Here is a 23,092-nt window from a genome sequence, read left to right as displayed (position 1 = left end):
GATGTCCATCGCCTCACCAATGACAGACGGTCGCAGGTAGGGGCCAAACAAGAATACACCGGTCCACCCAAGCACATCACCCTGTGCCTAGCCTGTGGGGGATCACATCAAAGGGCCACCTGCAAGTTTAAAGGAGCCGTTTGCAACAACTGCCATAAGAGGGGCACATTGCGAGAGTCTGCCTAGCCCCCAAAGCGCTGCACAAAGACCCCGTCCTCGCACTCGGGACCACAGAGGCAAGTATTAAACTGTCGCACGCACCGCCTTGCCAGGCGTACTTGCCACTCTGTTAGTAAAATTTCTCTCTCCGTTTCCCTAGAAGGTAAACCGTGCCACATGGAGGTTGACACAGGGTCAGCGCTCTCAATAATCTCGTGGAACACCCTCAAGAGACTCCACCCCAGCCTATCTACTACCCGGCTTCAGAGATGCCAGTTCGGTCTGAAGGACTACCAGGGAAGGCCATTCCGTGATCGGCAGAGGCAAGTTCTTTGTCAGTTTTAGAGCTTTTAAAGGCCACCTACCTCTAGTGGTAGTTAACGGCAACCTACCCACCTTATTGGGGCTCGATTGGTTTCCCCACCTCGGCCTAGGGTTAACAGGAGTCCATGCTGTCTCAACCTCAGACACTGACTCCTTATTCGCTGACTACGCAGATGTGTTCAGCGAGGAGCTGGGGTGTTATAATGGAACCCCATCTCGTTCACCGTTGACCCCAGGCAGCCCCAATCAGATTAAAACCACGTAGAGTTCCATTTGCTATTCGACCAAAACTAGACGCTGAATTGGATAAACTACTAAAACAAGGGGTCATTGAGCCAACAGATTTCGCCAAGTGGGAGACGCCATTGTCACACCCTAAAAAAGATGGTAGCCTGAGAATTTGCTCGGACTACAAGACAACAATCAATAAATATTTACAAGTTAGCGCCTATCCCGTGCCCGTCATTCAGCATTTATTGCATACATTCGAACCGGGCAGTATTTTTGCTAAATTGGACATGTCTCAAGCATATCAACAGTTCCTGTTGATAACCAAACAGCGGAACTTCAGACCATCGTCACTCACAGGGTGCCTTCCGATGCAAGCGTCTCCAATTTGGCGTAAGTGTTGCCCGGGCATTTTCAATCCCTCATGGAGCGGATTTTACAGGGCCTCCCTGGTGTAGTACCCTACTTGACGACATCTTGGTCTCGGCCAGGGACAGACCCCAACTCTTCCAGAGAGTGCGAGCAGTGTTAGAGAGGTTCAGACAGCATGGCCTCAAGTTAAAAAAAGAAAAATGCGCCATTGCCACTAGACAGGTGGACTTTCTGGGTTATAAAATTGACGCCTCTGGCATTCACCCCCTGGAGTCCAAGGTCAGGGCGATCCACGAAGCTCCCACACCAACCTCCAAAACGGAGCTACAAGCTTTCTTGGGACTCCTAAACTTTTATGCATCCTTCTTGCCCCATAAAGCCTCAGTAGCCGAACCCCTACACAGATTACTAGACAAAAAGTCACCGTGGCACTGGGGGCACAAAGAAGACCAGGCGTTTAACGCCGTCAAATCACTACTTACGTCAGAGGCAGTGCTCATCCAATTCGACCCCAACCTTCCTTTAGTACTGGCAGCAGACGCATCCCCTTTTGGAATTGGGGCGGTCCTTAGTCACCGACTCGCCAATGGCGCCGAGGCCCCCATCGCCTTTTTCTCCAGGGCGCTCTCGGCCACGGAGCGAAATTACAGCCAAATAGACAAGGAAGCCCTAGCAGCTGTTGCAGCCGTGAAAAAGTTTCACGAATTCCTTTTGGCCACTTCTTGAACTGGTCACCGACCACAAACCCCTCCTGGGCCTACTGGCGGCGACAAACAGACACCTCAAGTCCTCTCCCCTCGGATGACACGGTGGACGCTTTTTCTAGCGGCCTACTCATACAAACTTATCCACCGCCCGGGCAAAACTCTATCCCACGCTGACGCACTCAGTCGCTGCCCTTACCCGCTCCGGCTGAAGACCCAGCTCCTGTCAATGCCATTTTTGAAATCACCCAGTTGGACCTGCCCATCACCGCCCTTGACATCGCCACCAAAACCAAGGCAGACCAAGCGCTCGCCCAGGTGCTCGACTGGGTGAGGAGGGGGTGGCCGGGAGGCAATGTTGATAACAAATTCGCACCCTTTAAGACTCGCATGCAGGAGCTGTCCAGTTTGCAGGGTTGTCTACTGTGGGGCACTCGAGTGATCATTCCGACCTCGCTGCGTACCCGAGTCCTGGAGGCGTTGCACGAGGGACACCCGGCATTGTGAGAATGAAGGCGTTGGCACGCAGCTACGTATGGTGGCGGGTCTAGACGAGGACATTGTCAATTGGGTAAGTTCCTGCAGCATTTGCCAGGAATCCCATCCTGCTCCCCCATCGCCACCCCTACCAGATGGGAGGCGCCAGCGCCCCTGGTCTAGAATCCATATCGATCTGGCTGGCCCGTGCATGGAAAGATGTTCCTAGTGGTCGTGGACGCTTATTCCAAGTGGATAGCGTGGCGCAGCTATCCACGACAACACACTAGCAATCACCAACGTGTTAACGCGCCTGTTCGTTACCCATGGACTACCCGACTCCTTGGTCTCCGATAATGGCCCACAGTTCGCATCAGTAGAATTCAGCCGTTTTGCAGCCAACCTAGGCATTCGCCACATTTTAACAGCCCCATTCCACCCTGCGAGTAATGGGTTGGCTGAAAGGGCCGTCAGGACCACCAAAGAGGCCCTCGCTAGGTTTGGCAGAGATGACTGGCACCACAAACTCTCACGGTTCCTGATGAGCCAGCACTCAACCCCTGTGCAGTTACCAATAAGTCCCCAGCGGAACTTCTGATGGGCGACGCCTGAGGACTGTATTGGATAGACTGCACCCACAATACTGCCCTGACTCTCCCTCGCTTCCACTTCGGGGTTAGACATTTTATGTTACAGGAGCCGATATTCGCCAGGAATTTCGCTGGGGACCCACTTTGGATTCGGGCGAAGTCATCGCGCGTCACCGGGCCGAGATCATATAGAGTCAGGCTGGAGGACGGTCGCGTCTGGAGGAGACACATAGACCAACTCAGAAGGCGCCTCAGCAACCTCGCAAACAAGGATCCAGAGTCTCCAGTCGAAGGGAACCGTCCCATCCGCCACCCAGCCACATCGCACCCAGTGACCAGTCTGCGCCAGCGGTCGTTCCAGTCAGCCCAAACCGGACAACAACGCCCAGAGAGTTGATCAACCGGATCCAACCCACGAGAGTTTGACTCAGAAACCAACCCGGTGGTTTCCGAGGATGCCCAGTCCAGAGAGAGTGTTGGTGACACTATGCCAGCTCAACCGTCACAGACTGATGCCGAACAGTCAGACAATGTTCCCGAGTTGCGCCGCTCCGGGCGCCAACACAAACCCCCCATCTACCTCAAGGACTATGCGTGTTCGCATCTGGGGGGAAGGGGTGTTATGTCCTGAGGACTCAAGGAGTTCTCACTCAGGTCCACTCACTTGTGTGGGCGTTATTCCCCCCATTCCCATTGGTCAGTTCTCCCCAGCAGCCAGCTATAAAAGCAGGCTGCGGGGTCCAACTGGCTGCTGATTGCTGCGAGCCAGTTCCAGGCTTGGCTAGCACGGTCAGCCCTTTATTTGTAAATAAAGTACTGTTGCACTCATGCTCTGGTTCAGCCTCTCATTGCTCAAACTTAACAGTTTTAGGAAAGAATTTGAACTGGGCCACTGAGCAGGTAATTGTTGAACTCACACATTTCAAAAGATTTTGGGCAATCTCAGAAGGTTTCCACAAACATAACGGGTTTTTAACATATTATAATTGTGAAATGATAATGTATGTAATGTAATGTGTCTCACATGTAACTTACAACTATACAACCAACCTATTTCGCTCTCCCTTTCCTCTCTCTCTCCCCATTTAACCCATTTTAAATTGACATCAATCTCTAGCCACTCTGTGCATCTGGTGAAGTGAGCTGCAGCCCACAAAAGCTTGTGCCATTTCATAAAATGGGTTAGTTAAAAGAGGTGCTATTTCAAGATCTCCTTTCTGACGTAGTTTAAAGATGTTGTTTGGTTTTGAATTAGTGTTTGGGAGAAATGAAAACTGCTTGAAAGTGAAAACAAATCAAAACAAATCAAGACAAATGCTATTGATTAAAAAAAAAGTATACCAGTCCAAAAATAGGATATGAGCCTGTTCTGGATAGAGTTGTACTTCACATAAAATAGGTATTGATATTATTTCCTCAAGTTGTTCCTGAATTGATATGTTACAATATTTTTTAACATTTCACTTCTTTTGTTTTTTTTTCTTGCAACTTGTCTGGAAACTTAAGTTTGAAGTTGAATGTAGTATTTTTAGCATAGAGATTGAACAGTTTGGTATTTAAGGGAAACTACTTCTCCTAAACTCTTGCTCTCTTATGAGAAACAATTGTGTGGAATAGTAGGCGATGATGTGTCTTGAAGGAGAAAAACATAACACTTTTAAAACATACATTGTATTAATAAAAAATATATAAAAGAAAAAAGATTACGCATCTAGTCAGATATCTGCATTTAAAGCATAGACATTACAAGGTTGGAAAGCCAGGGATATTACAAATTATTGTTAATCAAATCAGCTTAATAAAGTTAAATGAATACTTTCCTAATTCTAAATATATAAATATACCCAACTTTACATCAGATTATATTGACTTGCTACATAAAGATAAAGCCTCCTTTGATTTAAGTTTTTATTACATACTATACATACTCTGTATGCTATTAGACAACCTATGACCTTTCAGGTCATACTTTGTAAATATTTACTTATCTACAGAGATAAACAGAATGTGCCTGGTTGGGCACAAAAACAGTGGGAGTGAGAGTGACTTCTGATTTCCTGCTGGTTTCCCCATTGCATTTACTTGTGAGAAGCTATTAGAGAGGAGTGTCAGAAATCACACTCATGTGACTGCAAGTGACTGTGGAAGCACTACAGTGGCCATAACTTTGCAAATATAACTGGTCTGAAGATCCTTGACATTTCAATTCTATGAGAGTCATGGTTCCTGGATTTGGACACATTCTTTAAGTTAGCAGGTTTGATGTAGGTTGATTCCAAAAATGTTTCAATATTGCTGCACCTTTTTACCTAGCTGAAAGTTACAAACAGAAAACCCTGGGAGTTTTAATGACATCCACATTTTTTGTGGATACTTCTATGAAATGTACCATTTTTTGACAACAGTATGACAAGAATTGGTGTTTTCTTCTGGGATTGAGATAGAGAGATTTTATTATTATTACAGTATTTGATAGACACTTCGACCTAAGTGCGATGCAAGCCCTATTTTAGCTTTTCTCAAACTCAGCCAAGGCCATGGGGTTCTTCTCATGCTATGACTGAGTTATCATTGTTCTTTCTTTTTTTTCAATAATTTTTACTTTTAATTACTGAATGGACATTGTTTCACAAGTTTATCTGCCAATAACTGTGGGTTTTTTTGTTTAGTTTTTGTAAGTTCTTCCTTGTGTCATCTGTGATCTTATCTAACCAACTCATCCTTCTGTCCACATCTGTTTCAGTTGCTTTTGATTTTTCCAAGCACTGGGGTTTTCTTCAGTAACTCTTATTTCATGTTATACAGTATATTCAAAGCTTTACTTAATGCTAAATTGTTCATACTTCTGGCAGTCCGTGCTGTTCTCAACAATTTTCTCCTGTGCCACAATTCAAAAGAAACATTTTTCTTCAGCTCCAGTTGAGTAGACATAAGAAACACGATTAGGTCACAGCAGATTGTGCCACCTAACCAACTCTAAACCCTATTCTTAGTAATTACATTTATAGCCTTATCATTTGCTGCAAGCATTTAGCATTATACATGCATCCCCGTTGCCTGTTGTTCTCATAAGTAAGCTAGGAGGCAGTTTGAGGTCACTTGTGAATGGAAGCCTCCGGTACTAATATACTCAAAGTATTCAAGGAGAGAGGATATGAACTGACTGAGGAGTCACCTCACCTTTCAGTCTAGTACATCTCAGTGGTGGATTAGAGCTCACTGTAGACAAGAGCTATGGTTTGCAATAGTGGTGAATATTTGTAGCTTGGGTGTAGGATGAAGGTAAAGGTTCATTCTCCGAGCTTATGGGTTGGTTTCCTAATGTTTCATTACCAGGCTAAGTAACAGCTTCAGCAGAGATTAGGGGATGTCAGTGTTCTTCTGTTCATAAGGGCTTTGTGTGGTCAGTAGGTGTTGTGATGGGTCAGGTGTGGATAACATCCCCTAAACTCCACTGAAAATGTTATCTAGCCTAGTAACGAAACATTCGGAAGCTCAGAGAACGAACCTCAAGAGCTGTGGCGGTGTAGTGGTTAGAATGCAGTATTGCAGGCTAACTCTGCCCACTGACAGACGTTCGATCCTGATTGGCTCAAGGTTCACTCAGCCTTCCATCCTTCTGAGGCTGGTAAAATGAAGACCCAGATTATTAGGGGCAATATGCTGACATGTGTAAACCTCTCACAGAGTTCTGTAAAGCACTGTGGAGCAGTATATAAGACTAGGTGCGATTGCTCAATTCACTGTGCTGGTTAAGAAAGTACTCCGGGCTTTAAAAGAAAGATTTCTGTGCACCATTCCTCCTTTTGTCTCTAAAGCCTTACCAACAGCAAATTATAAGGCATAAATTGCATAAATTCCAAGTTCTTAGCATTTGTTTCCAAGTAAAGATACATATTTATTTCAATGTTAAATATAATGGGGGAAGCATTGTTGTAATGATCGGGGGGGGGGGATTTTCAAGCAAAAAAAATGAATTTCTCTTAAAGTTTTTGTTAAAAATGAGATAATGCACCTGAACATGTGCACATATTGGTAGGACTGACACAGTAAGAGCCTGATCAATTGTTGTATTTTCTTTATATAGAAGAAGTCAGCTGCAAACTCTGAGCATTAGGATATCCAGAACAAGGTGCTATAGATAATACTTTCTCTCCCTTTTCTCATATCATCATGAAGGAGACAATTATAGATGGCTTGCTATATTAGATGCCTGTGTTTACAAGTTTCTATATAACAAGAGTCACATTAAACCAACTGTCAAAACACAGCTACACTAGTAATTAAAAGGAATTGCCATATCCTCATTCAAACATCTTTTTTTCAGGCACAAAACACATGCATGATATACATTTCAGGAAATGCCCAGATCTTTTTGGAATTTAGGGGCACCACAGTCAGATTTGGACCCAAATGGACCTTATTACAGGACTGGGTTCTTTTTGCACCCTTCTCAGAAGAGAAGAGAAAAGTATCGTCTTACAATACACATTGATCTTCACATCAGGTTCAAATAATCCTACTCTAGACACATTATGCAAAGACGTAGCTCTCTGGAGAACCATGTAATGTTGCCAAAAGTGGTAGGAAAGAGAAGAGGATAACTAGCAGTAAGGTGTCTATTCTAAAAATTAATCTTCAGTCCCATATATCTTCCTTGACCCTCAGATATTACTGTTTTGGGCTGCAACCGTGGATCTATATATAAATCAAAATGGATATACCCAGTTACAATAGCAAGAAGCACACTGAAAAGCTGAAGGACCATTTCTACAACATGGAGAAAATCTATGTGATCACTTGATGGCATAGAATCATCACCATCAAAATTAGTAAGTGATGATATTTGATTTATTTCCATCCTGCCTTGACTATTTTTATAAATAGCTCTAGATGGCAAACATGCCTAATATTCCTTCCTCCTCTTATGACGTCAGTCCAAATATGATAATGAAGAAGATTGACAACACATTCATCAACTAAACCAGAGATGGGCAGATCTTCCTGAATTCTACATTCCATGATTATCTATTCGGCATGGCCATGGTGAGGACACTGAAAGCTGCAGTATTGGATACTGAAAAATCAGTATCTGTGAAATCGTATTTTTCATTCCAGGGTAAACATTGTACAGTAGATTTGGTATTCCTACACGCTCTCCATACCTTCTACTTTATATCATGTCTTCTTAAATGACAGCTAATATTAATTGCTTAAAATACCTATGATACACATACACTAATTCTGCCCAAGTCAATTACAACAATAAATAGTGAGAAATAAATAGAGATCTGAAGGGTAAGCCAATCATAGGAAGCAGAGGGCATCCCTGTGCAGCAAAGGAACTGACATACTTTTGGAAACATTCCCTGAGCTAATCTGTTCCACAGTGATATTTCCAAGGGAATGGCGGCTATTTTCACACTTTGTTTTTTTTTCTGCCCCCAACTCATCTCATGAAGAGACTGGCTGCATTATCTGTTGCTAAAGAAGTTCTGAAAATATCCGCTAACAACCTCTGAAAATGATGTGTCCTTGAAGTATTCCTGCAGAATACATTCAGCAAGCTTCTCCTTCCAGATAGAAGTTGACTTCCTAGTTTTTTCGGGGTATCATTAAACAGCTCTCTGAAAGGAAGAAAGAGAGAAAAGGGGAGTTAGTAATGAATGTTGGCAAACACAGTCCCAGTGGATGGACGTAGGTAGGATGACCTATCAAGCAAAGCGCTGAAATCTTCATGCAGAAACCTTTTTGGTATTCAGTTTACTGAAACCAAATAGTTGCTAGCCTGGTCTTCAAGTTCAATTAAATCAATGTATTTTATATTCACGAAATTATAACACCAATGATTAACTCAACTCCTTGTGCCAAAATCTTTGCTGACCAAAACCATCTCTTTGACATTTTGCAGCAATTTAAACAGCAATTGTCACCAAGCACAGATTCCAGTATGCCATCCCCTCCCCACAATGGTTTAATTGTTATTTGGATTTTTTTATATATCAATTCACATTCAAACAGGAATGTGCTACCCAGTTCTGTATTCACATTTCCAGAATTTCTGACTCAGGAACGGAGGAGAAAGAGAGAGGAGAGTAAGAAAAACAGTCAGACTAGAGGTGGTATTCAGCAGGTTCTGACCAGTGCTGGAGAACCGGTAACGGAAATTTTGAGTAGTTCGGAGAACTGGCAAATACCACCTCTGACTGGCCCCACCCTCATCTATTCTCTGCCTCTTGAGTTCCAGCTGATCGGCTGGGTCTTCTTTGGTTGCCCTGCACAGGAGAACAGAAAGCAGGTTAGTGAGGTGGGGAGAGAATGGGATTTTGCAGTATCCTTCCCCTGCTATGCCCATCAAGCCACGCCCACCAAGCCAGACCCACAGTAAAAAAAAATTGAATCTCACCACTGTGTCAGACATGTTGGAGTCAGCTTGTAAATTATATATAACTATTTACAAAAAAAATGTGAAAAAGCAGAACTATTTACAGCAGTTTTCAAACTTTCCAGGTCCTAGCTTTTCCCCAGAATTATTTGCTGGCAACCACCTGCTCAGTAACATAGCTACTAACTTCCCTCCCTTTTCACCTCACAGAGAGAGTGAGAGAGAATGAAAGAGAGGGAGGGAGGGAGGGAGAGGGAATTGGCTGAGTTACTTTGGAGTGTGCATACAGCCTTTCTTCACGCTTTTCATCACAAGCTGAATCTTTGACTCACAAATAAGCAATTACAGATGATTTGCATATATCCAAATTATTGTACAATTATTACCCTCAATTTAAAAACCATTGGTGTAGTGATGCACTTCCCTCTGAGTTTTCTGCCCAGCCTTTCCTAGGCTGGATCATCCCTGAAGAAAAATACAGGCAATGACTTCCCTTCATCTTCCTGAGCTTCCAGCCTGCACAATTTATATACCAGGCTGGACCATACATCTACATCTCCTTACAACAGCTCTGGCTAGCAGCCAGGTCATCTCATGTGATAGCACAGCTGCATTCATACCTGAACCTTTTCTGCCCTTCTTTCAACTCTCCTTCTGCTGACTCATGCTAAGACAATAGTAGCAGCCTGGCCACAAAACCCATATGCCACACCCTGCCAACGTAGAATAATATTTATACTAAAGCCACTGCACTAGTTACCAGTAAGTTTCCAAAATCATTCTGAAGTGCCAGTCACTACCTGTAAAGTCCTTATTGTTGTTCAGTTGCTAAATCATGTCCAATTCTTTGCAGCCCCATTCCATCCTCTGCTGTTTCGTCCTTTTGCCTTCAACTTTTCCCAACATGGTATATCACTAGGAAATGTCAGGAATTTCTTTAGGAAATGTCAGGAATTTCTTTAGGAAATGTCAGGAATTTCTTGCCAGGTGCCTATCTGGCCTGGTCTTTTATTAGAAGGCCTCTTCATGAGGGGCACAGACAACACACAGATCTCTATGATGGACCCTACTCTCTTTTCACAGATACATGTGGCCTTCAATTTGGTGGCATTCCAAATGTTCCGGACTAGCAGGCTCGAAGCCTGCAAACCTGATTGGCCCGCTGATAGCCGATTGTGATTGGTCGCCATAGACTGATGCGATTGGCCAGTAAACGGACTGCCGCGATTGGCCCTGCCAAGAGCGGCAAACTCAAATCGCCTTCGTTGGCTGCCTAGCCGCAGCCAGCCCTATATAAGGGGCTGCTGCGGCTGGGATTAGTGGCTCAGATCTGAAGTCACTAATAAAGAGCTGTTGTTGCTATCTGAGTCTTGCCTCCGTTCTTGAACCATCCTCCCAGATCTAACACCAAACACATGTCAAAACTGTTCCAGCAAACTTTCGGTTTTAGCTAACTGATTGATTGAGGGCATCTACCTTGGATTCTGTATTAGATTTTATTTCTAAATTGTTTCTTTTTGTAGTTTTTTCTAATTGCACACCAACCAGAGTCCTCTGGGGTGAATTGTAAAGAAGGGAAGGTGGTGGTGTACATAATGGTTAAATTATTGGACTGGAGAATGCCAGGTTGAAGCCTATTCTCAACCATGAAAACCTATGTGGCAACTTTGGACTATTCATTCATGCACACTCCAACCTGTTTCATAGAGTTGTTGTGTGGGAAAAACGAAGGGAAAAGTGTGATGTATACCTCCTTGATTTCTTGGAAGAAAAGCAGCATATAAGTCAAAATAATGAATATAAATGAAAAGTACTGTAATTAAAATTTAACCAATTATAATTTATACAGTATGATTATTTCCTATATATCTAATCGCTTTCTCTCCTCTTAAAATTTACTACCTTGATGGATGAATCTTTTAAAGAAAGAGCTGCAATTGTGGGAATTCAGTTTAGCACTGTAGCCCGAACTAACCTGAAGATGATCCCTTGAACAGAATGGCATATGCAGAGACATACATACCTGAGAAATGTTAGTCTGATCTTTTCCAATTTCTTTCTTTCATCCTGCTGTTTGTTTGTTTGTTTAATCATGGGTCACTTCGTCATATACACACTTTCAAAATTGGCTCTGGGTCTATTGATCAGATGAGCTTAGGTCAATGGGATGGTTGAGTTGGGGTTTTCAGACTCAGGACCAATTCATCTGAAATTAGAGCAAAGCTGGCCCCATTTCCCCTACACATGTCCTATTTGCAGGGCTACAACCTGGGGTCACTTTATCCTCCATTAACAGGAATTCTTGTCTCTCAACTCCTGGGCTCAAGTGAAATCATTTTGCTTTAAGGCAATCCCTCGAAAATAATGCAGGTAAATAGCCAGGGTGTAGGTGTGGGTCTCCTAATGAAAGGAAAACAGAATGCTGCCACATCTCAGTCCTGACTGTCCATTTTATATGACTGCATACCTGCATTGCATACCTGCATTGCAAGAATCTTCGGTCAACCCAACCCAGATCCAGCTTGGTGACATTTGAAAGTGAAATTGCTGGGGTCTGTCTGCACTATTTAAGATTTAGCCTTTTCCTATCACCATCAGAGCTGTGGTGGTGCAATGGTTAGTAATGCAGTATTGCAGGCTAATTCTGCTGACTGCCAGCAGTTCGATCCTGACTGGCTCAAGGTTGATTCAGCTTTCCATCCTTCCAAGGTTGATAAAATGAGGAACCAGATTGTTGGGGGCAATAGGCTGACTTTGTAAACTTCTTAGGGAGGGCTTTAGAGCACTGTGAAATGGTAGATAAGTCTACGTGCAATTACTATTGCTATCTTAGGTGCCTACTTCCACTGACTGTCAGCTGCCTGCAGTTTAGCGGATCAAATCTCACCAGGGTCAAGGTTGACTCAGCCTTCCATCCTTCTGAGGTGGGCAAAATGGGGACCCAGATTGTTGGGGGCAACAGGCTGACTCTGTAAACCACTTAGAGAGGGCTATAAAGGACTGTGAAGCAGTATATAAGTCTAAGTGCTACTGTTATTGCTATTGCTATAGGAACCTGCCACCATAATTAGAGACAATGGAGGAAGCATCTATAGAAAACTACTGTGTAATATCACTACAACCTTGGACAGTTTTACTTGCACTGTGGTAGTCATGGCTTTCTGTCTTTTACAAATCATCATTCCTCATGTAGTTTCCCATCATAGCAACCCAAAGAAGAAGCCATGACCATTGAGGTTGTTCATTATGTTGCTGCTGTTTAATTGTGAGGTTTGGAAGAGAAGGGATCTTTCTTTGTACCAGACCCAAAGCAGTGTTGCTTTTCCATTTTTTCCATAAGTCGTCTGGAAAGAACATTGGCTGGGTCATGGTGATATCAATGTATTTTCTCTATTTTAAGGCCAATGGCATGGAGACAATTGCAGGTTGGTTTCCAGCTTCTTTGAGGAGGTCGGGGAGGGTTGTTTTTTTCCTGAAAAAAAAAGTCCTTTACTAAAAACTGGGACCCTTCCTAGCTTCCCCTCCCCAAATAAATATTTTATGTGCTTTGTTTAGATTTATGTTTGTACTCTCCTATTTACAGTATTCCCTGATTGTAAAAGCTGCATAATGGTGTCATTTGGGAATCTGCAGAGCAAACGGGGATCTCAGGAATGAAAAGCAATCCCAGAGCAATTAGTTTCTCATGCTAAAGGGAGGAAACATACAGAAATGTGTGCTAGGTTAGTGGAAGCCAGAACGAAAGAAAGAAAGAAAGAAAGAAAGAAAGAAAGAAAGAAAGAAAGAAAGAAAGAAAGAAAGAAAGAAAGAGAAGGGAGGGAGGGAGGGAGGGAGGAAGGAAGGAAAGAAAGAAAGGAAAGAAAGAAAGAAAGAAAGAAAGAAAGAAAGAAAGAAAGAAAGAAAGAAAGAAAGAAAGAAAGAAAGAAAGAAAGCAAGCAAGCATAGGTCTCCTCTGCATTTTTTTTGTCAACCCCATTTATAGGCAGAACTAAAATTATTGGACATTTCAAACGGACTCGGACGATTGATTGTGTGGAGATATTGATTCTCATGCCATCTGGATCTCACTTCTTGAACTCCATCCTGGAACAATTGCAGCTACATACTCTTGAGTTCAGTTATTTGCATCAGTCTTTTTCTTTCTTAGTCAACCCCAAGTTGATTCGATAACATTTGATTGTAACCCATCTAGAAGAAAAATGACGCAAAACTTTTACACCTAATTAGAACTTTACCCCCCAAAGGCTGACTTGTTACAGCAGCATTGTAGAAAATAGAGGGCTGGGTATGCTCATGTGTAGTTGTGTGCCTGTGACAGAGACAGAGAACCATAATTATAGATTTCTTTTCTCAGTATCTCTGGAAATAGTGGCTGACATTCCAGTTCAGACAGAAGAAGCTGTGAGCTATCGGCTGTTAGGACATTGTTCCCTCCAAAATTGGCATCTTTTTGGAGAATACTAGTTAAATTATGGTCTGTCCTAAATGAAAGGAACACCTGAAAAGGCTACCTACCCATAATCCCATACTGCTAGGAAGTACAAGTAGTCCTTGACTTACGACAGCAATTGAGCCTAAAATTTCAGATGCTAAGCAAGAGAGTTATGAAATGAGTTTCTCCCCATGTTATAATCTTTCTAGCCATAGTTGTTAAGCAAATTTGGTTTCCCCTTGGACTTAAACTTGTCAGAAGGTCGCAAAAAGTGATCACATAGCCCCGGGGACACTGCAACCATCATAAACACAGACCTGTTGCCAAGCCTCTGAATTTTGATCACATGACCGCAACGGTTGCAGTCATGTGATCAACGGATGCCACAATGGCTGTAAATGTGAATAATGGTCATAAATCGCTTTTTTCAGTGCCATTGTTAACTTGGAATGGTCACTAAATGAATGGTTGTAAATCAAGGACTACCTGTAGACATGAATACTCTAATCCCATGGGTTGCTGGGATTTGTCCAGGCAATCACTACGAGTCAAGACTGATTGAAGGCACGCGCGCGCTTCCACACCCACACAGTACTTTTAAAAGAAATGTTTCCCTTTAAATCACCTACGCTTAGTCATATCAGCATCATTGCAAACCATGAAAGGAATCACATTTTTCAGCAAGGTATTTTTCCTTGCCTTACTCCTTTTTGAGATTTTGTCATACAGATACAGTAACTGGCAAAGTATGTTGCTTTTACCAGGCAAAATCCTTCACTTCTGAACGACATTTTTGGCTGCGATTGCCTCCTGCTGCCTTCTACCAATGAAAACAGAGCTTGGGGGGCATGCGCCCCCCCCCGAGCTTCATTCTTGCTGACAGAGGGCTACTGGAGGCCATTGTGGCTGAAAATGGAGCTTGGCAGCCCATTTTCATTGGCAGAGTGCTCAGGCCACCACAGATGCCCCCGACCCAAGTGATGTCAAGCTGGCCATGCCCACCTAGCCACCCCCCCACCCCCGAGGTCAAACACAACCTTGATGCGGCCCTCAATGAATTTTGACATTCCTGACTTATAAGAACCACAGATTGAGCGCAAGGCAGCTGCAACTGCCAAAAGAGCTAATATAATATTGGACTGAATCAACAGTGGTATATTATCAACATCATGGGACGTGACAGTTCAGTACTGATCAGACTACATCTCGAATCAGATCCATTTTTGGTCCCACAATACAAGGATGGAAAGAAGAGCTGCAGACATGGTGAAGGTTTTGGAAGCTAAATCATTTGAAAGGAACTGGGTATGTTTACCCTAAAAATGAGAACATTAAGGAGGGACAAGATTCTTCCAATCTTCTCACTTCTGATGGGCTGTCATGGGGAAGGGATTGTGGAGTAGAACTTGAGGGTGGGAAGGAAGCTTTACAGTTTGAGATCCACACTTTTAAGGAGAAATTTCCTTCTTGTGAGAGGCATATTAAGTTAGGGAAACAGCCTGCTCCCTGGAGTCATGGATGATCTATCACTGGAGGCCTTCAACAAAGGTTAAACCACTTCATCTTTGCCTTACAGTGGGTTGATAATAAGACAAAGGCCCCGGTCCTCTGTTAGGATGTATCCCTCACAAAAGCGTGGCGGTGTTTTTAAGTGGCAGCACAGAAGAATAAACCCTGAGAAAGAGGGACTCCATTTGGTTGATTATACAACTGGTGGCAATAAAAAGGTTTCCCGTTAAGATATATACCACATCCTACAAGCATCATACTGTGGGATGCAGGTCAAATCAGAGCAATAACCTTATTTTCTGGCCCACATGTAGAGCTGCTGTAACGAGCACAATCTGTCTTTCAGCAACAGCTGGGGCTCAGCAAATCTCTGTTATCGAATAATCCCCCCCGCCCTTTTTCTTCTGGTTATTAAAAATTTGCCTGAAAAAGGAAAATGTTTCTTTGAAGCCCCGTGAAAGCCTGTTTTCAGGTATTGTAGCTTGGGTGGTTCTGATCGTTTCCACCCAGCTCAGCACTTCTGGTCCCTGCCAGGAAATTCATTATGGAGACCTTTGAGCTGCTCCCGCTCCAGCTAATTCATCTGGGTCTACTGGGCCCATGGGTGGCCAAAGGGGGCAGGAGAGGCCCCCATTAAAAGGATACAAATGTAAAATAAAATAAATGGCGTTCTTTTCTCCTAAGGCTAGTTATTCACCCAGACATTCCAGGCCTATTTTCACTAGGATCACCTACCAAGAAAAATTAGGGTGAACTGAACACCACATGATAAAAGTCACAGCTGTTCCAATTATAATGAAAGTCAAGGTCTGTGTCCACAAAATTTAGTTTTGTACATCATGCCCTTCCATCTATTTCAAGAATTTTTAACAACATAGTAACCAAAAATGCAGTTATAGTACTTTAAAAGTCAAGAGTGTATTGACATTTTTTTCAACAGCCTTGTTGGGTGCATTGATGTTATCCTCCACATTTTACTGATGGATGGATGTTGAGAAGGCAGAGTTTGCCAAAGGACTTTGAGTGCATATGCTTTGGCTTAAAGTGCTTATAAACAACCAGGAACCCAAGTTCAGTATCCTTATTTGCAGGGATTTTTCTACAGGCATTCAGCTGACTTCAGTGTGACATCTGCAAAAGAGGCATCATATTCCTTTTGCACTGTATTCCTGCACTTAATCCTTTTGTGAAATCTGAAATTTGAAATCTGCAGAAATAGCTGCAGACCCGGTAAATGCACAGGAATGTATTTCTGGAGAATACTTTTGAAATGCTGCTTCCAGTTCGAGGAAGTTCAAACAAGACCTCTTAAATCTTCCTTCCTTGCTCTTCTGAAAACAGCCTCATTCTTTAAGCTAATGTATTTCTTGAGACCTTAGACCTAATCACATTTTTTTTTTAAAAAAAGGAAGCAGCCATTTATTTAAAAAGTTGAAAGAATGATCCATCTTTGACATAATGATTCTAACTGCTTAGCCATTATGAGTGTAAAAATATAGCTCAATAATGCAATCTTGCTGGCCAATGATTCTATTTTTTACACATATGAAGGTTCTGCATATTAGGAAAATTCTCTCTAGTTATGTAAAGTTTGGAAAAGTTGTAACTGTAAGAGCAAATGTTGGCATTTCTTCAGATCATTACCAATGGCATCTGGGCATGGCAGTTGGGGAATAAGAGAGTGAGAAACTCTGGTGGTTGAAAGTTTGAGAGAGGACCAGAAACTCGAAAATATCTCTTTGCTTTCAAGAAATGTGGCTTCTGTTAATTGTCACTGAGATTAGCTCAGAATGTGGATATTTGTCCATACACTTTCTAACTTGAGAGCACCTAACTACTGATGACAGAAAACTAAAGGATTCTGAAACATGTCATGCTATACAACTGGAGGTCAAAAACTCAAATAGCAATGGCTACTTGACTGAATTTGTCTTGATCTTGGTTGCCACTAGCTTTTGAACTGTTCTTATGCCAATCCCCTTATGCATGATACTCTTCTTTCTTATTTTCTTGCACTTTTCTTTTTAAAATAATCTATTACTAAGCTTATTTTTAACATTTGTCTTCCCAACTGAAATATTACTTTATACTGAGATCAAGTAAAAAAAAAAAAAAAGGTTTCTCCCTGCCTAAGAAAGAAAAAGGAAAGAGGTTGAACAACCCTTTGTCTCAAATGGTATAGGGTTTCCTGCTTGAGCAAGGGATTGGACTAGAAGACCTCCAAGGTCCCTTCCAACTCTGTTATTCTAAAAATAAAATAGACTCCATGAAGAAACCCAGAGACGTCATTGATTCTAGGATACCAGAGCATATAAATTAGGTTAATAAGAACTACGCTGTATAGAATGGAATGGAAGGGATGGAATAGAATAGAATAGAATAGAATAGAATAGAAGCTGAAAGGGACCTTAGAGATCTTCTAGTCCAGCCCCTTGCTCAAGCAGGAGAATTTATACCATTTCAGACAAATGACTGTCCAGTCACTTCTTTAAAATCCGAGGAAAGACTGTGTACAGGTAGACCTTGAGTTGCAACTATTCATTTAGTGACTGTTCAAGTTACAATGGCATTGAAGAAAGTGACTTATGACCAATTTTCACACTTAGGACTGTTGCAGCATCCCTATAGTCGAAATTCGTATGCTTGGCAACTAGCATGTAATGATGAAAGTTACGCTATTCTGGGGTCATGTGATCACCATTTGTAACCTTTCCCTGCCGGCTTCCAACAAGCAAAGTCAATAGGGGAAACCAGGTTTGCTTAAAAACCACACGACTTATTTAACAATTGCAGTGATTCACTTTACCGTGGCAAAAAGGTCATAAGATGAAACACAACTCACCTAATAATTGTCTTGCTTAGTAATGGAAAATTTTGGGCTCAATGGCAGTTGTAAGTCAAGGACTATTTGTATACTGCTTTAATAGTAATTTTCTACAATCAATTGCCCTTCAGATGTTTGGGAATTAGTATCTGATTACAATTTGCAGAAAGTATTTGTGCCTTTTTATATTATGTTGCCGCTCTTTCCCTCTGAAAGAGTGTGTGCAGTTTGCAAGATAAAAAATGCACAGCAAATCTGAAACTGAAAAAAGGGTGAATTTGCACAAAATGTACGCTCAACAGATGGCATTGAAGCATGCAAAATTCATCTTAGGTTGACAGGATGGTTTCTTCTGCTTAATTTATAAATGAACCGCAGATGGGTGCATAGAATATACATTTAATATAGATTATGATTTATCTCCTCAAGGATGCTAATTGAATGATGAGAAGATGAAGGGATCAAGACTATTTCCAAAGTTGCATATTTTTAAAAGTATCACTTTGCCTCTACCAACTGGTTCAACTGGCAAAAATTGGGGCAGGCTACTTAACCACATGTGGAAAAGAGATAGGGTTCAATGGCCGAGCAAACATTTTGGGTGTAAAAGGGCTGTGTGCTGACGTTTGTTTAGCAAAGTCCTTGCATTCAAGCAACTCTTTCTGCAGAACAATTGAAAAACCCTAGAAAAAAGATGGTTGCTCATTTCCAATCCTTCTCTTTTCTCTTATGTCTCCTAAAAACCCTAGAAAAAAGATGGTTGCTCATTTCCAATCCTTCTCTTTTCTCTTATGTCTCCTAAACAATGATAGGTGAGATCAACCTGAGGGAAATATGATTATGGTCTATAGACCAAGTAGACTACGATGCAGCTATGTAACCAGGCATTGCAATACAATTATTGCTACTCAGATCAAACAAGTAAAAGCTCCAGACAACCAATTTGATCTAGTGAGTAAACACCAGGCTAGAACGTGGGAGACCATGATTTCAAGTCACGCCTTAGCCATGAAAGCCAGCTGGGTGACCTTACGCCAGTCTCTCTCAGCTCTTAGACCACGGGTGTCAAACTTGCAGCGTCACGTTGCTGTCATGTGACATATCACGTTTTCCCCTTCATGGAGCTGGGGTGGGCATGGTCTGCACATGACAGATCTGGCTGTCAGTTTGATACCCTTGCCTTAGACCACTCTCAATACTGTTGTTGTGGGGAAAATAGGAGGAAGAATATGTGTTGAACATGTGAGCCACCTTGAGTTATATCTAAAAATACATACCCATACATATATGCATGTATACATATATACATATATATTCACAGAATATAATGATATTGCCCTTTTTGCCCTATAGTGATAAATTTATTTATTATTTTACTTTAAATTTTTTAAAACCCTTCTTTATTATTTTTTATAAATAATTCAACACAGCTAATACTCCTTCCTTCTCCTATTTTCCTCATAACAACAACCCTGTGAGGAGAGTTTGGCTAAGAGAGAGTGATTGGCACAAAGTCAAAGCCACTTTTCAATCCTTAAGTGGGATTACAATTCACAGTATCCGGGTTTCTAGCCTGGTGCCTATTAGCCTAGAATTTTTCAAGCTTGTTAATTTTAAGATGTGTGGACTTTCACTCCCAGAATACTCCAACTTTACAGTTCACAAGTTTGAAACATATTGTATTAGACTATTTAGAGAGAAGATTGATCCAGTGAGAAGTGGGGTAATGCGGTGGTTGAATTGGGACAAGGGAGACATAAGGCTCCACTTGACCCATATAATTTGCCGGATGATTTTGGATAAGTCCAGCCTGTACCACAGAGCTGTCATAAAGGCAAAGTGATTGGAAACCCTCCATAAAGCCCAGTTTTGCTCCTAGAGGAAAAGCATAATACGAATGCAATGCAATAAATAATATCTTCTTTTGCATCCTTCCATGGAATATGGTGGCATCCTTGTAGTCATTTGATGCAGAGATGTGGCAGATTTGCAATTTGTGTTCAGAGCAAGCTTGCTTTTCACTTGTTTCCATCTGACAGCTCCTTCATATAAGAAAGGAGAGAGACAAAGAATGACTCCTTTAAGTACATTTTTTTTTAAAAAAAGGTCGTATTTTTCATATTTTATTAGCAAACCCGTCAGGTTGTACAACAGAGTTTTGTCTCTAATTTTACTTATCTCAGCTGTCAGAAGCCTGGCTTAGTAAGCACCCTCCATCACCAATTTTGTTCTTTTCTTGTTGTCCTTATGGATGGAACACAATGTTTAGGGCAGAGTTCAGGGCACCTTGGAGAATGAACTGGGAGAGAAGGAGGCACAGGAATCTGTTGAGGGAACAGAATGAAGAGTGGAGGAAAGTGCATTAGAAGCACCATCTAAATCATTCCCTTGCTATATAAAAAAACAAGCTTTCCTGAATGCTGAGTTTAAACACATTTTAAAATTGGAATCTAATTGCAGGCTTAGTTTAGCTGACTACAAAATTTAATATTCACATTCCTGTCTGCCATGCAGACAGTTTCTGATATTTTCATTGAGAAACCCAGGCCCATTCAGTTTAACAGCAATGCTGGAGAAGGGGGACTCTATTTTAAGCTTAACCCCCAGCATTCTGAATCACTTGCACTGCCCTGAATCTAGGAACAGATATGCCAACATATTGTAAGGTGACAGAAAAACAAGCTAGCAGAAGTTAGACTAATTCTAACTAATGGAAGCAAATCTTACAGAAGCAAAATAGCAAGTTAGAACAATTCTATTGTTATGTCCCTTCAATATAATACCTGGCATCCTCCTTGTCACAAAACAACTTAAATTTGTCTTATTGTTTTTCATTGCTGAAAACAATTCTCCTTTCCTCTATCCTTCCCATGGTCTGTCATTGCCTTGTATTCTCCATGAAAATATTTCTTCTGCAACAGGCAAAAAACTACCAAAAGGAAATTATCAATACAGATAGTCTTTGACTTACAAGTTTGTATAGTGACCATTCAAAGTTACAACAGCTCTTTCTGACAAACAAAGTCGATGGGGAAGCCAGATTCACTTAACAAATGGGTAAGTAACTTATCAGCTACAGTGATTCACTTAACAATGGTGGCAAGAAAGGTCGTAAAATGAGACAAAACTTACTTAACAAATGTCTCATTTAACAACATAAATGTTGGGCTTAGTTGTGTTCATAAGTCAAAGACTCCCTGTAGCAACTAACACATGGGGCATCTCTTCCTTATGTGTTAACTTTCCAAAATCCCAAGCCAAGAAGTAACTGCTTCTGAAGCATGATTAAAAGAATAGTGAAGTAAGCATTTAGTCGAAAATCTATTTGAAATTGTTTAAGGGAACTCATTTTCCTCCAATCCTATTTATAAAACTGCAAGAACATGGGCACTTCTATTCTGTTTCAGAGACCTCAGGAGGTCCTTCTCTGATAACATTAAACACTTTCTAAACTAATTACGGGCACACCATCCATAAAATTTATGTCAGAGAAATTTCATGTACACCATACCCCGCAAAATACAATAAAATTACTTGTTGCTATGAAGTAAGCATTGGCCTTTTTTTCAGTTCATTGCCCTACTTCCATATTCAAGACGATATCCATGTTTCTTTTTTTTCATAACACGAAGACGAATCTGTGAATTCAGTGCATCAAGAAGTTATCTGATTTTAGCCCCCGTTATTACAGGTATACTCTAGGGCAGGGGTCTCAAACTCAATTTACCTGGGGGCCGCTGGAGGCAGAGTCTGGGTGAGGCTGGGCCGCATAAGGGATTTTACAAAAAACGTTGTTAAAAAAATATCCTCAAATGTCATCAACAGTTAATGATTCTCCAATACATGAACTGTCCTGAATACATGAATGGAACATTGAATGAAGATCATGAACAGTTCCTCAGAACATGGCTTCTCCAGCTTACTCCTTGCTACCAGAGACTTGACAACGCTTCCTCTCACATGTCTGAGCCACATTTGGCTTGAGAGAGGAGGCACCTGAGACCCTCAGTATGGCTTGAAGATGATCATCAGTAAGTTTGGACCTGTACTTGGACTTGTTAAAGTTCAGGGTGGAGAAGAAGCCACGACGAGGAACGGCGGGCGGGACTTCCTTCAGAGGTCCATTCCCACTGCGGGCCGCACTAATATTATACTTTCATATCACGGTGGGGGCCACAGGATATCGTCCTGCGGGCCGCAATTGGCCCGCGGGCTGCAAGTTTGAGACCCCTGCTCTAGGGCAAAGAATACTAAACCCTTTGCTATCACACTTCCCTTTGGTGTAATCAGAATACACAAACCTCTCCTAAAAAGCCAAACACCAAAATGAACACGAACACACTTATTATATCAATGTAATCAAAAGGTTCTCCAACTCCCCCTGTCTGTAATTCCCCAAGGAAGGTTTATTTCACATTTGGGAAACTGTAGTCTAGGTTTAATATGGAAGGCAAGATAAGGTTTCAGTGAAAAGGGTTTAATATGGAAGGCAAGATAAGGTTTCAGTGAAAAGGGAAAAATCAGCAGTTCTTTTTGGTACAGCTCCTTCTTTCTTTCTTTCTTTCTTTCTTTCTTTCTTTCTTTCTTTCTTTCTTTCTTTCTCTCTCTCTCTCTCTCTCTCTCTCTCTCTCTCTTTCTTTCTTTCTTTCTTTTCTTTTTTGACTGCGACTGTCTCTTTAATGAACTTCCATCATTTCTGAACTGGTGAGCATATCTGGAAGTCTGAGAACATAAGCTAAGGACACTTTTGCAGTATGGCTACAAGGATGGGTGTTTATTTAGATCAGTGGTCCCCAACCTTTTTTGTGCCGTGGCCCGGTACCGGCATCACAAAATCATCTGCAGCCCGGTACCGGCATCAGCACGAATGGCAAGGCGAGCCGAGCGACCGGCCAGCCAGCCATCCCCCGTTTCTCCCTGCCACCTTCAACTCCTCCTTTGTACCTGTGTCGATGGGCTTCGTGATTGCTTCAGGATGGTCGCTCAGCTCGCCGTGCCATGCCTGCTGAAAGAATCCTCGCACCTTAGTTTTGTTCGAAGCCACCACCACCCTCAATGAAACTAAGGCGCGAGGATTCTTTCAGCACC

This window comes from Pseudonaja textilis, chromosome 1, assembly GCF_049901715.1.
Source record: "Pseudonaja textilis isolate UNSWEBS1 chromosome 1, rPseTex1.2, whole genome shotgun sequence".
NCBI lineage: Eukaryota > Metazoa > Chordata > Lepidosauria > Squamata > Elapidae > Pseudonaja > Pseudonaja textilis.
This window is presented reverse-complemented; position numbering follows the sequence as displayed.